We start from the raw sequence: 12,408 nt of genomic DNA, 5'->3' as shown, positions 1-12,408 counted from the left end.
TGTAGACTTACCTATACATACCTTTTTTGTCTAATATATACCACATATGGACTAACTCACAATTGAGAAAACGATGTTAAGAAGTCTTAAGATACCTTGCCATCGGTGAGTATTACCACAACGCAAGTAATTCGATTGTGGATGACAGTCTTTCGCAGAAGTTTCTAAGCAATCCATGGTGGAGGGTACATAAGATTCGGCCTGGCCGAACTTACGGCCGTATATACTTGTTTTAATCTGAATTTATAACAGGTCTCCAAAAATTTGCTATATACATTACTTTTTAAGTATTTTGGTATAAATTTCGAGCCAAAGATGATGTTTAATCCAGGCTCTATACAATTAAAATTAGGATACAGTTCTCATTAGTAGACTATCATTTTGCTATGTACGATATGTGACCATAATTATTTGTCTTTCCTAAATTCGCAGAATTTCATTTTTCATTGCTTCACACATGCCACATGCAGGTGTTGCAAAACTAAGTATTTCTTTTCTCACGTTATAATCTTCTAAATTCCGGGAATATTGCAAACCATAGAGCAAATCCTCGTTGCACCTGCAATATTGTCAAGACCGCACATTTAGCGTGTGAATCACACTTTAGATCAGGGAAGGAATCTTTTGTCAAAACTTTTTAATTCAGTTTTTAATCAAACGGCAACAAATAAAGACGCTCGCGCGTTATATTTTTTTTTTTAACCCAAAAAAAAAATCAATAAATTGTTTTAATTTATATTGACACAGCAATAAATGTCAGTTTTAAAATCCAAATTGCAACATATACTTCAGCTTGAATAATATTTTCTTAATTTCAAAACAACTTTAAAACAAAGTTTCAAAATGCTCAAAATGAGTCTTAGCCTATATTTCAATCTGTTTTCAAATCCAAAGTGTCAATATCGCGGTTGATTTAAATTTGTTTTAAAATCAAAACGGGGTTTCTTTACTTTAAAGAAATACGACTTTAATAGAAGGACGCAAATTGTTTCAAAATGTTCTGAATTTAATGAGTGTGTCCTAAATTTAAGTTACACAGTCTTGTCAATATGGGAACTCTATTAAATTTCTGAAAAATTGGATGAAATTTATAAACTGATCTCAAGTATCAACCGCATTTACCGAATTTGCAAAAGATAGTTCTCAATAGTAGCTACATTTTTGTCATTTACTAACTGATCATCTTCAAACTTGGCACAAGCTGAGTTTTGTAATATTCAACATCGTTTTTTGACTTTTTGTTTAAACCGAAAGTCAAGTTTTTATGCCAACAACTGATCAAAAACGTAGCCAATGTCGATATGAAAAGTCAATAATCACGGTAGTCAAAAATCATCTATCTGAAAATTTGAAAAATCCGAAAAGTCAAAAAAATGATTCATTCAAATTTAAAAAATAAAAATAAAATGTTTTTTATGAAATTCAATATAGTAGTAACAAAGAAATTTATAACTAATTTTCTTCGTTCAAATCGGCTGGCTTAATATGCACTTGTACATAAAATTATTTTTAAGTAATTGTTTTTATAATATTTTAAATAGAATTGAATTCATGTATCAACATACTGTATATGTCAGTTATGTACTATTATCTAGAAAGCAAATTGTTTTTTTTATATAAAAAAAATTGCATTTATTCAACTAAATAACCAATCAGTCCAATTTAACCACTCAATTCTCTTTTTCCCTTAACAATCATTATTAATTATCCACTAAGAGTTTATGTAAAATCTTCTATTTGCATTGACAATTATGGATGGAATTTTAACTTGTTTACTTAATTTGGTTTGGCAAACAACCAATATTTCTTTAGCAAAGAGTTTTTGCTAAACACTCCATTAATGTTTATTATTATTTTAGAGTAGAATCTATTGATTCAACAGAGTAATTGACTTAGGTGCAGTTTAAATATAGAAGTTATTTTAATAAATGATCACAACGAACCAAATACGGAACCGGGATGGATTATGATTTATTTTTATTTATTTTAAAAAAGAACAATTATTAATGGGGTTTAAAAATGAGCAGAATGTAGAAACCTTGTTCATTTATTTTATGGCCAAGCCAATGTCAGTGAACTTTACGCATACAAAAATTGTGATAAAAACAAGAATAACAAAAATATTTGTATATTACATACCATCTCTAAATTGTCCATAAAAAGTTTGACAAAAATATATTTTTAAAATAAATATAGTAATATGTTAGAACAATCGCATTTTTTGATATTCATATATAAATTATATATCCTACAAACATCACCAAAAATGACAATGAAAATTTGCTCTGCTACACAGAAAAATGTCAACAATTTTTTTTCTAAAACTTTAATTAAAATTGACAAACCGTTCAAACAAAAATGTTGATTCCATTAACATTTTAATCAATACAATATTGTATTGTAAAGAAGCTTTTAAAATAAATATTGAAAATATTACCATAAGCATAACAAAATGTTAACATTAAAAAAATACATTTTTGTGTAATAGATCATTGGCTATATTATATATTCCATGCCAATGGCTGAGATAAAAGTCATAATAATTTTTCATTTTAGATCCCAACTGCAACAATACAATTTAAGCTTAAACCTTACAAAATCTACTAAAAACAGCTGCAAATATTTTTTGCCATATTTCTTAGCCAAGAATTCAATTCTGTTTGTCTTGGAATTTTGTTGTTGTCGTGGTTGGTATTTGAATAAATTATTTAACAACTGAAATATTATTAGCTAGTCCCCTCCTCCCCACAGTTAGTTTACAACATTTGTGAGTTGAACTGTGAACGGCTTGCCACAACTCACAGTAGCCACAATCAGCGATGCATTGTTCATTATCCTCAGGTCATCGAATATTAAAGTAAATAGCTTAGGTAAATTTTTGTTCAGCAGCATAAGAAAAAGGTCAGCAATAACATTGGTTGGACCAGCAGCTGTGATAATCGTGGTCACAACCGATATCGGGTGGGCAATGTTTGCTATTTTCTATGAAGATGATAATGATGAATGGTGGATTACTGCGCATTATTTTTCACTTCATCCATCACCCGGTGGAAGTATATGTTTTCTTATCATGGTTATGAAAAATTTAAATATATACACTGAAAAAATAAACAATTTCCAAGTACACATACGGCCAGAACAACTCTGAATTATAAACCTGAAATCATTTACTTTCCTAATGCTCTACTATACAGAATTAATGAGCCGGTACGACGAAGAAAAACGACTAATTTTGTGAAAACAAAAGATTGCTCTTCCACAATGATAAAGCAACGACTCACATCTGTCGCATCCACACTGTAAAATTTTTCGAATTAGACTATGAAATGTAGTTTCATTCGACACTTATCTAGCCCTCAATGCTTGTCCGCTTGTCCGTGTATCTCTTCTAAAGAAATAAGGTAATATTGAATGTCATCCAGAGGAGACATTACTGTCTGTATATCAGAAAATTAGGCTAAGATTGATCGAACTCCTGTATCAATCTAGCCCTATCCAATACTATGCGACCTATTACGTCTGTCCATTTTTTATACCCTCCACCATACGTTGGGGGTGTATTAACTTTGTCATTCCGTTTGTAACACATCGAAATATTGCTCTAAGACCCCATAAAGTATATATTCGTGGTGAAATTCTGAGTCGATCTAAGCATGTCCGTCCGTCCGTCGGATGGTATTGAAAATGGGCCATATCGGTCCACTTTTACGTATAGCCCCCATATAAAGGGACCCTCAGATTTGGCTTGTGGAGCCACTAACAGAAACATATTTCATCCGATCCGGCTGAAATTTGGTACATGGTGTTAGCATATGATCTCTAAAAATCATGCACAAATTGGTCTACTTCGGTCCATAATTATATATAGCTCCCATATAAACCGATCCCCAGATTTGGCTTGCGGATCTTCTAAGAGAAGCAAATTTCCTCCGATCCGGCTGAAATTTGGTACATGGTGTTAGCATATAATGGCTAACAATCATGCAAAAATTGGTCCACATCGGTCCATAATTATATATAGCCCCCATATAAACCGATCCCCAAATTTGACCTCCGGAGCCTCTTGGAAGACCAAAATTCATCTGATTCAGTCAAATTTGGTACGTGGTGTTAGTATATGGTATCCAACAACCATGCAGGAAGTGGTTCATATCAGTCCATAATTATATATAGCCCCCATATAAACCCATCCCGAGATTTGGTTTTGGAGCCTCTTGGAGAAGCAAAATTCATCCGATCTGGTTGAAATTTGGTACGTGGTGTTAGTATATGATATGTAACAACCATGCCAAAAGTGGTCCATATCAGTCCATAATCATATATAGCCACCATATAAACCGATCCCGAGATTTGGTTTTGGAGCCTCTTGGACGAGCAAATTTCATCCGAGTCAATTGAAATTACGTACATTGTGCTAGTATATGGTCGTTAACAACCAATGCTAACTACGTCCATATCGGTCTATAGTTATATATAGCCCTCAGATAAATCGATCCCCAATCACACAAAAATTGGTCCATATCAAGTTCATAATTGTAGCCCCCATACACGGATGAAAAAGACTGTTTTTCATATGTTTGGCTATAAACATTATATGTTTGGAGCACACATTTTTAAACACAATATTATTGAGTGCAAGTATATAATGTTCATAAACTAGCATAACATGTTTGGGACATATATGTTAATATGTTAGAACATATTATGTTTGGGACATAAAATGTTTGTAAATATAATATGCTTGGATGCAAACATATATTAATTTAGAAATAGCCTATAAACATATATGTGTTTAGTAGCTTGGAGCGCTATTTAACAGGGAGCGATATTGAATTAAGTTGGTGGTTATTGCTTGTTATTACAAAATTATTTTTCCTTGGGCAATTTATCAGCTACTTCTTTGATCCTTACAAACTGTGTGGTCCGCTGTTCGAATCCCCGTCCGGCAAAAGGTAAAATTAAAATAAAAAAATCATACAATGGAATAATTTCTTCTACAATGTTTGTATTACAGAAAAAGGTGCTAAGAACTAAAAAATCTCGTGGAAGTGAGAAAGATGTGGGGGAATATACAATTGGGCAGAAACAAAATTTTGAGCATTCAGGTCGAAAACCTATGTTGTTAGCACCTGTATTACCTGTTTATTTTCATAATTCATTATGATTGTAAATATATAAATAAAAAAATAAAATTTTGAGCACAATATTTGGGAGAATTTTTTTTAAGCATATAATATTTTTGAGTGCAAAATGCTTCCAAACATATTATATGTTCACATAATAACATATTGTTTTTTGGAAGATAACATTATTGAATTTGGATGCAAAAATACAAAATGTTTGGAACTTAGACTACCCAAACATATATTGTTTAGACCAATATGCTTTCAAACATATTATATATTGGAAGAGATCAAACATATAAATGTTTGGGCAATACCCAAAAATGTATATGCTTGAAGCAAAATATGTTTGGGAGTATATGTTACAGAAGCGATTTTTTGTGAGCGTGTATAAGCGATCCCCATATTTCAATTCTGGCTCTCCACATACCGTGCAAAAGTCCATATCGATTCGTAATTATTTGTAGACTTACCTATACATACCTTTTTTGTCTAATATATACCACATATGGACTAACTCACAATTGAGAAAACGATGTTAAGAAGTCTTAAGATACCTTGCCATCGGTGAGTATTACCACAACGCAAGTAATTCGATTGTGGATGACAGTCTTTCGCAGAAGTTTCTAAGCAATCCATGGTGGAGGGTACATAAGATTCGGCCTGGCCGAACTTACGGCCGTATATACTTGTTTTAATCTGAATTTATAACAGGTCTCCAAAAATTTGCTATATACATTACTTTTTAAGTATTTTGGTATAAATTTCGAGCCAAAGATGATGTTTAATCCAGGCTCTATACAATTAAAATTAGGATACAGTTCTCATTAGTAGACTATCATTTTGCTATGTACGATATGTGACCATAATTATTTGTCTTTCCTAAATTCGCAGAATTTCATTTTTCATTGCTTCACACATGCCACATGCAGGTGTTGCAAAACTAAGTATTTCTTTTCTCACGTTATAATCTTCTAAATTCCGGGAATATTGCAAACCATAGAGCAAATCCTCGTTGCACCTGCAATATTGTCAAGACCGCACATTTAGCGTGTGAATCACACTTTAGATCAGGGAAGGAATCTTTTGTCAAAACTTTTTAATTCAGTTTTTAATCAAACGGCAACAAATAAAGACGCTCGCGCGTTATATTTTTTTTTTTAACCCAAAAAAAAAATCAATAAATTGTTTTAATTTATATTGACACAGCAATAAATGTCAGTTTTAAAATCCAAATTGCAACATATACTTCAGCTTGAATAATATTTTCTTAATTTCAAAACAACTTTAAAACAAAGTTTCAAAATGCTCAAAATGAGTCTTAGCCTATATTTCAATCTGTTTTCAAATCCAAAGTGTCAATATCGCGGTTGATTTAAATTTGTTTTAAAATCAAAACGGGGTTTCTTTACTTTAAAGAAATACGACTTTAATAGAAGGACGCAAATTGTTTCAAAATGTTCTGAATTTAATGAGTGTGTCCTAAATTTAAGTTACACAGTCTTGTCAATATGGGAACTCTATTAAATTTCTGAAAAATTGGATGAAATTTATAAACTGATCTCAAGTATCAACCGCATTTACCGAATTTGCAAAAGATAGTTCTCAATAGTAGCTACATTTTTGTCATTTACTAACTGATCATCTTCAAACTTGGCACAAGCTGAGTTTTGTAATATTCAACATCGTTTTTTGACTTTTTGTTTAAACCGAAAGTCAAGTTTTTATGCCAACAACTGATCAAAAACGTAGCCAATGTCGATATGAAAAGTCAATAATCACGGTAGTCAAAAATCATCTATCTGAAAATTTGAAAAATCCGAAAAGTCAAAAAAATGATTCATTCAAATTTAAAAAATAAAAATAAAATGTTTTTCCCCACTTTTTCTTCAGCTAATATAGGTTTTTCTTCTAGTGTAATCCAATTCCTATCGCCAAGGTAGTTGTCAGTCATATCTCCTATTCGGTAGTACTCCAACACTGGAAACAGTTGTGCTCATTCATGCTACTTATTCTATCTATGACCATCTTAACGGTTAACTTCCAACAATTTTGTTTTTTGACATCTGTAAACCTTGGCCCAAAAGTCGCGAGCCAACGAACTTCAAATGAAGAAAAAAAAATTAAAATATCTTTTGTGTCTAAGGCAGCCACGATTGTTGGTAACCCCCACCCAGTACATAATCTTAGTCATCACACCAACTCTGATGATCAACATCACCACCATTGGCAACAGCAGCATCATCACCTAGTCATTGTCTTCTGACTTGGTTGTTAGACGACCATTGTTGATGGCATAATTAAGAGCCGTTAGAATGACTGATTTGAAAAGAAAGGTAATAAAATAATGATGGCGATGGAACAAGAAGACTTGTGTCTATGAAATTCCAACGCACACGCAAACTCCCAAGATAGATTTTTTGCGAGCAAACTAAAAAAATGATAGATGGCTTTCGAAAACAAACAACACATACTTACAGATAATAATAGAGGACTTAACTATGAAATTACAGAGTTCACATAACAATACGAAAAGAAGACTCTAAAGAATTTCTCAAGTCAGTGAACTATGCTTGTGGCTATTTTTCATTTTTATTCTTTATGTTTTTTTTTTTTTTTGGAAAGTAGCTTTTTTTGATTTTAAAGGGGTATTGAATAATCATCTTCTTATCTAGATAGCAAATTACAGCCAGTTTGTCAGAAGTTTGAATATGGGTGCCCTTATCCAATATAAAAATTGGTTGCACTTTTCGGTGTTTTCATTTTCTTCCTATGGCCTTACCACGAATGTCATTTAAGCACACTGAAAAAAATATTGTCGTTAGATCAAAGATTTCATGTCTTTAAATTACGAAAGCAAATTTTGCTTAGCATAGAAGACGCAATTCAATAATATAAAGTGTTTTTCCTTGCCCAACATTAAGAGATTTCACTTAAAAATGGGTATCATAACATGAAAGAAAAACAAGTTTGGGCTAAGGTCAACTTGACTTTAATAATTCAGAAAAATTCCTTAAATTTAATGAAATTGTCTTTAAATTTGTTGTCTTTTTGCATCTTGAATACAAAGCAAAAAATCGGTTAAATATAGGACATGTTTTCCAACACTTTATTTTAAAGAAGTTTTTTACTTGAAACATAGCATAATTTCTACTGCAAGTCGAGTCTTCATTTGGAAAATAAAATTGTCGTTAACGTGTTCCTAAAGGACTTTGATAGCATATGAAGAAAAAAGCTGAGAAAGCGAAAAATTTAAATTTGCTTCCTAGAAGCAAGTAAACAAAACCCAAATTTAACAGAGAATTGTGTCTTAAAAGTAGCCTTACTTGTATTCTCCGCTTCTTTGGCTCGGAATCAATACCAAATTTTTTAAAGTAAAGACAAAATCTTTGGAACGGGGCATGTTTTTTTTTCAGTGCAATATTTAATTAATTTTATTTCGCTATTTTAAATACATCACATACTCTTCACACATATGTTAACAATTAAACAATGATAATTTGTTAATATTACTAGTAGTACTCATTAAAAGTTAATAAAAGTCAAGATTTAAAATCAACTACCGTCTAGACTGATATAAATCTTTAACCAAATAAATCTATGCTTCGCAATCTGAGATAAGTTTTTTGAAGTTTATTCGAATGTTCATTCGAATGACAACTTTGAGAGTGTCTCTGGTCATTTGCCCATACCATTAATAAAGTAAACCAAAAAACATCTTCTGCCGTGCATTGCATTGACTGAAAAGATTTGTGGTTTTCTGTCATTAGTTAAGGTTAAATCTCAAAAATAAAAACTAAAATAAAGGTATATACGAAATTAAATTATGGAAACAAGGAAAAAATTAATTAACAATTCGTACTGAAAGTTAAACCAAAAAAATATATACAGTCGAAAATCCAGTTTAACGAACGTCCAAGTTCTTAACATTGAGTATTCTAAATAACGAACGGTTGAAGAAAATTTACGTTCGATTTAACGAAAATGCTTTTAATCTTAAGAAAATAAACAACAAAAAATCAGCAGTATTTGACGATTGTGAGAATGACTTAAGTACTTAGGAAATGTCCACAAAGTACGGCATTCCCAAAATATTTAGATTCCATCAAATGTTTGCAAACACATATTCAATGGCCGGGTAACTAGGTAAAGTTAAGTTAGGTAGAGTGGCAGCTTCGGTACGGGAAATGGATGTACCACAGAACCGGTACAAGACCACTCTCTGGTGTGAATAGACCAGTCCCAGTTGTGGTCGAAACGTATGGAAGGGACCGGACACTTTAACACGGGTTTGTTGTTGACGGGAGGTAAATTTACACTGCAGGACACGGCTCATTCCAAAGTACATGACCTGGGAGAACTTAGTAGGACTAGACAGGTCCTCATGAGAGTTTGGGACAAACTCTTAGAAACATGCATTATTTTGATTATCCCAATTGCACCAGAGAGAAAAACATTTGAAATATGTTGACCCATAGGCAAATGTCTAGATCCAATTCAATTATAAAATCAAGAGAGTATAGAAATCAATAAATTATATGAAAATTTAAAAACTGCCACAAACTAAAAAAATTAAAACTGCGCACATCTATTCCGAAAGGAGCAGCATAGTAATATATAATATATAGGACGTTTTCGGAAGATGCTACTATGAACACTACCTATGCCAGGCCCATCTTGAAACCGGGGACTGGAAACAAATTAAGCAATTCGTTTAAGAAGTTAGAGCACACAAATATTGACATGGGTTTATAAAGGCCTCCATAAGACAGCGAATCTTGGATCCTCTTTTCAATCTAACCTAACCTAGATATGTCAAGTTCATCAGTTTTGTAGGATTATTTAAAGTAATATTTTTTAAGTGCCTCTGTAGTTAAATTTTGCCAAATGCTTATGAATTTTTACTCATCTGGTAAAAAAAACTAAGATTTTCAATAAAACTTAACATACAACTTTTATTGAAAAATTCGATTTAACGAATTTTTCTAAATAACGAAAGGGTCTGACAATATATCGTTCGTTAAACCGAGCTTCGACTGTATTATAATATAGTGTATTATCAACAGTTTGGGGTCAACTATATACTCGTACATGAAAACAAGTATATACAGCAGTAAGTTCGGCCGGGCCGAATCTTAAATACCCACCACCATGAACCAAATATTAGGATTTCCTTTGAAATTTCAGGAGGGCTTGAGGACTTGAGGACACATCCCGAAGATACATTTAAAGATTTCACCTATGAGGACTATATCAGATTCTGGGTTTATAAGAACCATTTTTGTTTGAGTTTTAGAGGAATCATTAACATCTCTTGTAAGTGTGCAAGAAAATTATAAAATAACGTCTTGATTTGAAATTTTAAATCAGTAGATTTTCACCCGAAAAATAAAATCTGGAAATTTTACATTGAGTTTCAAGCAATTTTCATGATCAGTGCGCCTTCTATACTCACAAGAAGTTACCAAATGGACCGATAAAAACTTAATCCGATACACGTTTTTGTGAGCCTTAAATACGAGAATATTTACAATTTCAGGCAAATCGGATAAAAACTACGTTTTCTAGAAACCTAAGGAGTTAAATCGGGAAATCGTTCTTATGGGGGCTATACTAAAATACCGACCGATACTAACCGTTTTCGGCACACCTCTTTATGGCCCAAAAATACCTCTAGATTTCCAATTTCAGGCAAATTGGATAAAAACTACGGTTTCTATAAGCCCAAGAAGTAAAATCGGGAGGTCGGTTTATATGGGGGCTATACCAAAACATGGACCGACACTCACCATTTTTGGCACACCTCTTCAAGGTCCCAAAATATCTCTAGATTTTCAATTTCGCGCAAATTGGATGAAAACTACGGTTTCTATAAGCGAAAGACCCCAAATCGGGAGGTCGGTTTATATGGGGGCTATACCAAAACATGGACCGAAACTCACAATTTTCTCCTCTTCAAGGTCCCAAAATATCTCTAGATTTTCAATTTCACGCAAATTGGATGAAAACTACGGTTTCTATAAGCGAAAGACCCCAAATCGGGAGGTCGGTTTATATGGGGGCTATACCAAAACATGGCCCGATATAGCCCATCTTCGAACTTGACCTGCGCGCAGACAAAAGACGATTCTGTGCCAAATTTCAGGACGATAGCTCCATTATTGAATGCTGTAACGTGATTACAACAGCCAGACAGACAGACAGACAGACGGACATGCTTATATCGTCGTAGAATTTCTCCCTGATCAAGAATATATATACTTTATATAGTCGGAAATCGATATTTCGATGCGTTACAAACGGAATGACAAACTTATTATACCCCGTCACCATTCTATAGTGGTGGGTATAAAAAACTCAATGAAGATTAATATATCCATGCCGTGATACACTCAACACAAAAGTTTACTGCATCCAAACATTTTCACCTTTCCTTAGGGTTTTTGGTATTGATTCTAAGCCAACGATTTTTTATACCCACCACCATAGAATGGTGATGGGGGTATAATAAGTTTGTCATTCCGTTTGTAACACATCGAAATATCGATTTCCGACTATATAAAGTATATATATTCTTGATCAGGGAGAAATTCTAAGACGATATAACGATGTCCGTCTGTCCGTCTGTCTGTCTGTCTGTCTGTTGTAATCACGCTACAGTCTTCAATAATGAAGCAATCGTACTGAAATTTTGCACAAACTCGTCTTTTGTCTGCAGGCAGGTCAAGTTCGAAGATGGGCTATATCGGTCCAGGTTTTGATATAGTCCCCATATATACCGACCTCCCGATTTGGGGTCTTGGGCTTATAGAAATCGTAGTTTTTATCCAATTTGCCTGAAATTTGAAACCTAGAGGTATTTTCGGGTCATAAAGAGGTGTGCGAAAACGGTGAGTATCGGTCCATATTTTAGTATAGCCCCCATAAGAACGATCTCCCGATTTAACTCCTTGGGTTTCTAGAAACCGTAGTTTTTATCTGATTTGCCTGAATTTGTAAATATTCTGATATTTTAGGCTCACAAAAACGTGTATCGGATTAAGTTTTTATCGGTCCATTTGATAATGCCTCCATATAGACCGACTTCACTTCTTGACGGTGTAGAAGGCGCACTGATCATGAAAATTGCTTGAAACTCAATGTAAAATTTCCAGATTTTACTTCCACAGATTTAAGATTTCAAATTAAGACGTTATTTTATAATTTTCTTGCACACTTACAAGAGATGTTAATGATTCCTCTAAAACTCAAACAAAAATGGTTCTTATAAATCCAGAATCTGATA

General features: G+C 33.0%; 1 protein-coding gene across 1 annotated transcript in view; it reads right to left on the bottom strand.

The window, feature by feature from the left end:
* Positions 1–12,408, bottom strand: part of Tie (Tie-like receptor tyrosine kinase) — a 115,905-nt gene that overhangs the window by 16,291 nt on the left and 87,206 nt on the right. The gene's annotated exons all lie outside the window — the stretch shown is intronic.

The sequence above is a fragment of the Haematobia irritans genome, chromosome 4, assembly GCF_050003625.1.
Source record: "Haematobia irritans isolate KBUSLIRL chromosome 4, ASM5000362v1, whole genome shotgun sequence".
Classification (NCBI taxonomy): Eukaryota; Metazoa; Arthropoda; class Insecta; order Diptera; family Muscidae; genus Haematobia; species Haematobia irritans.
This window is presented reverse-complemented; position numbering and strand designations above follow the sequence as displayed.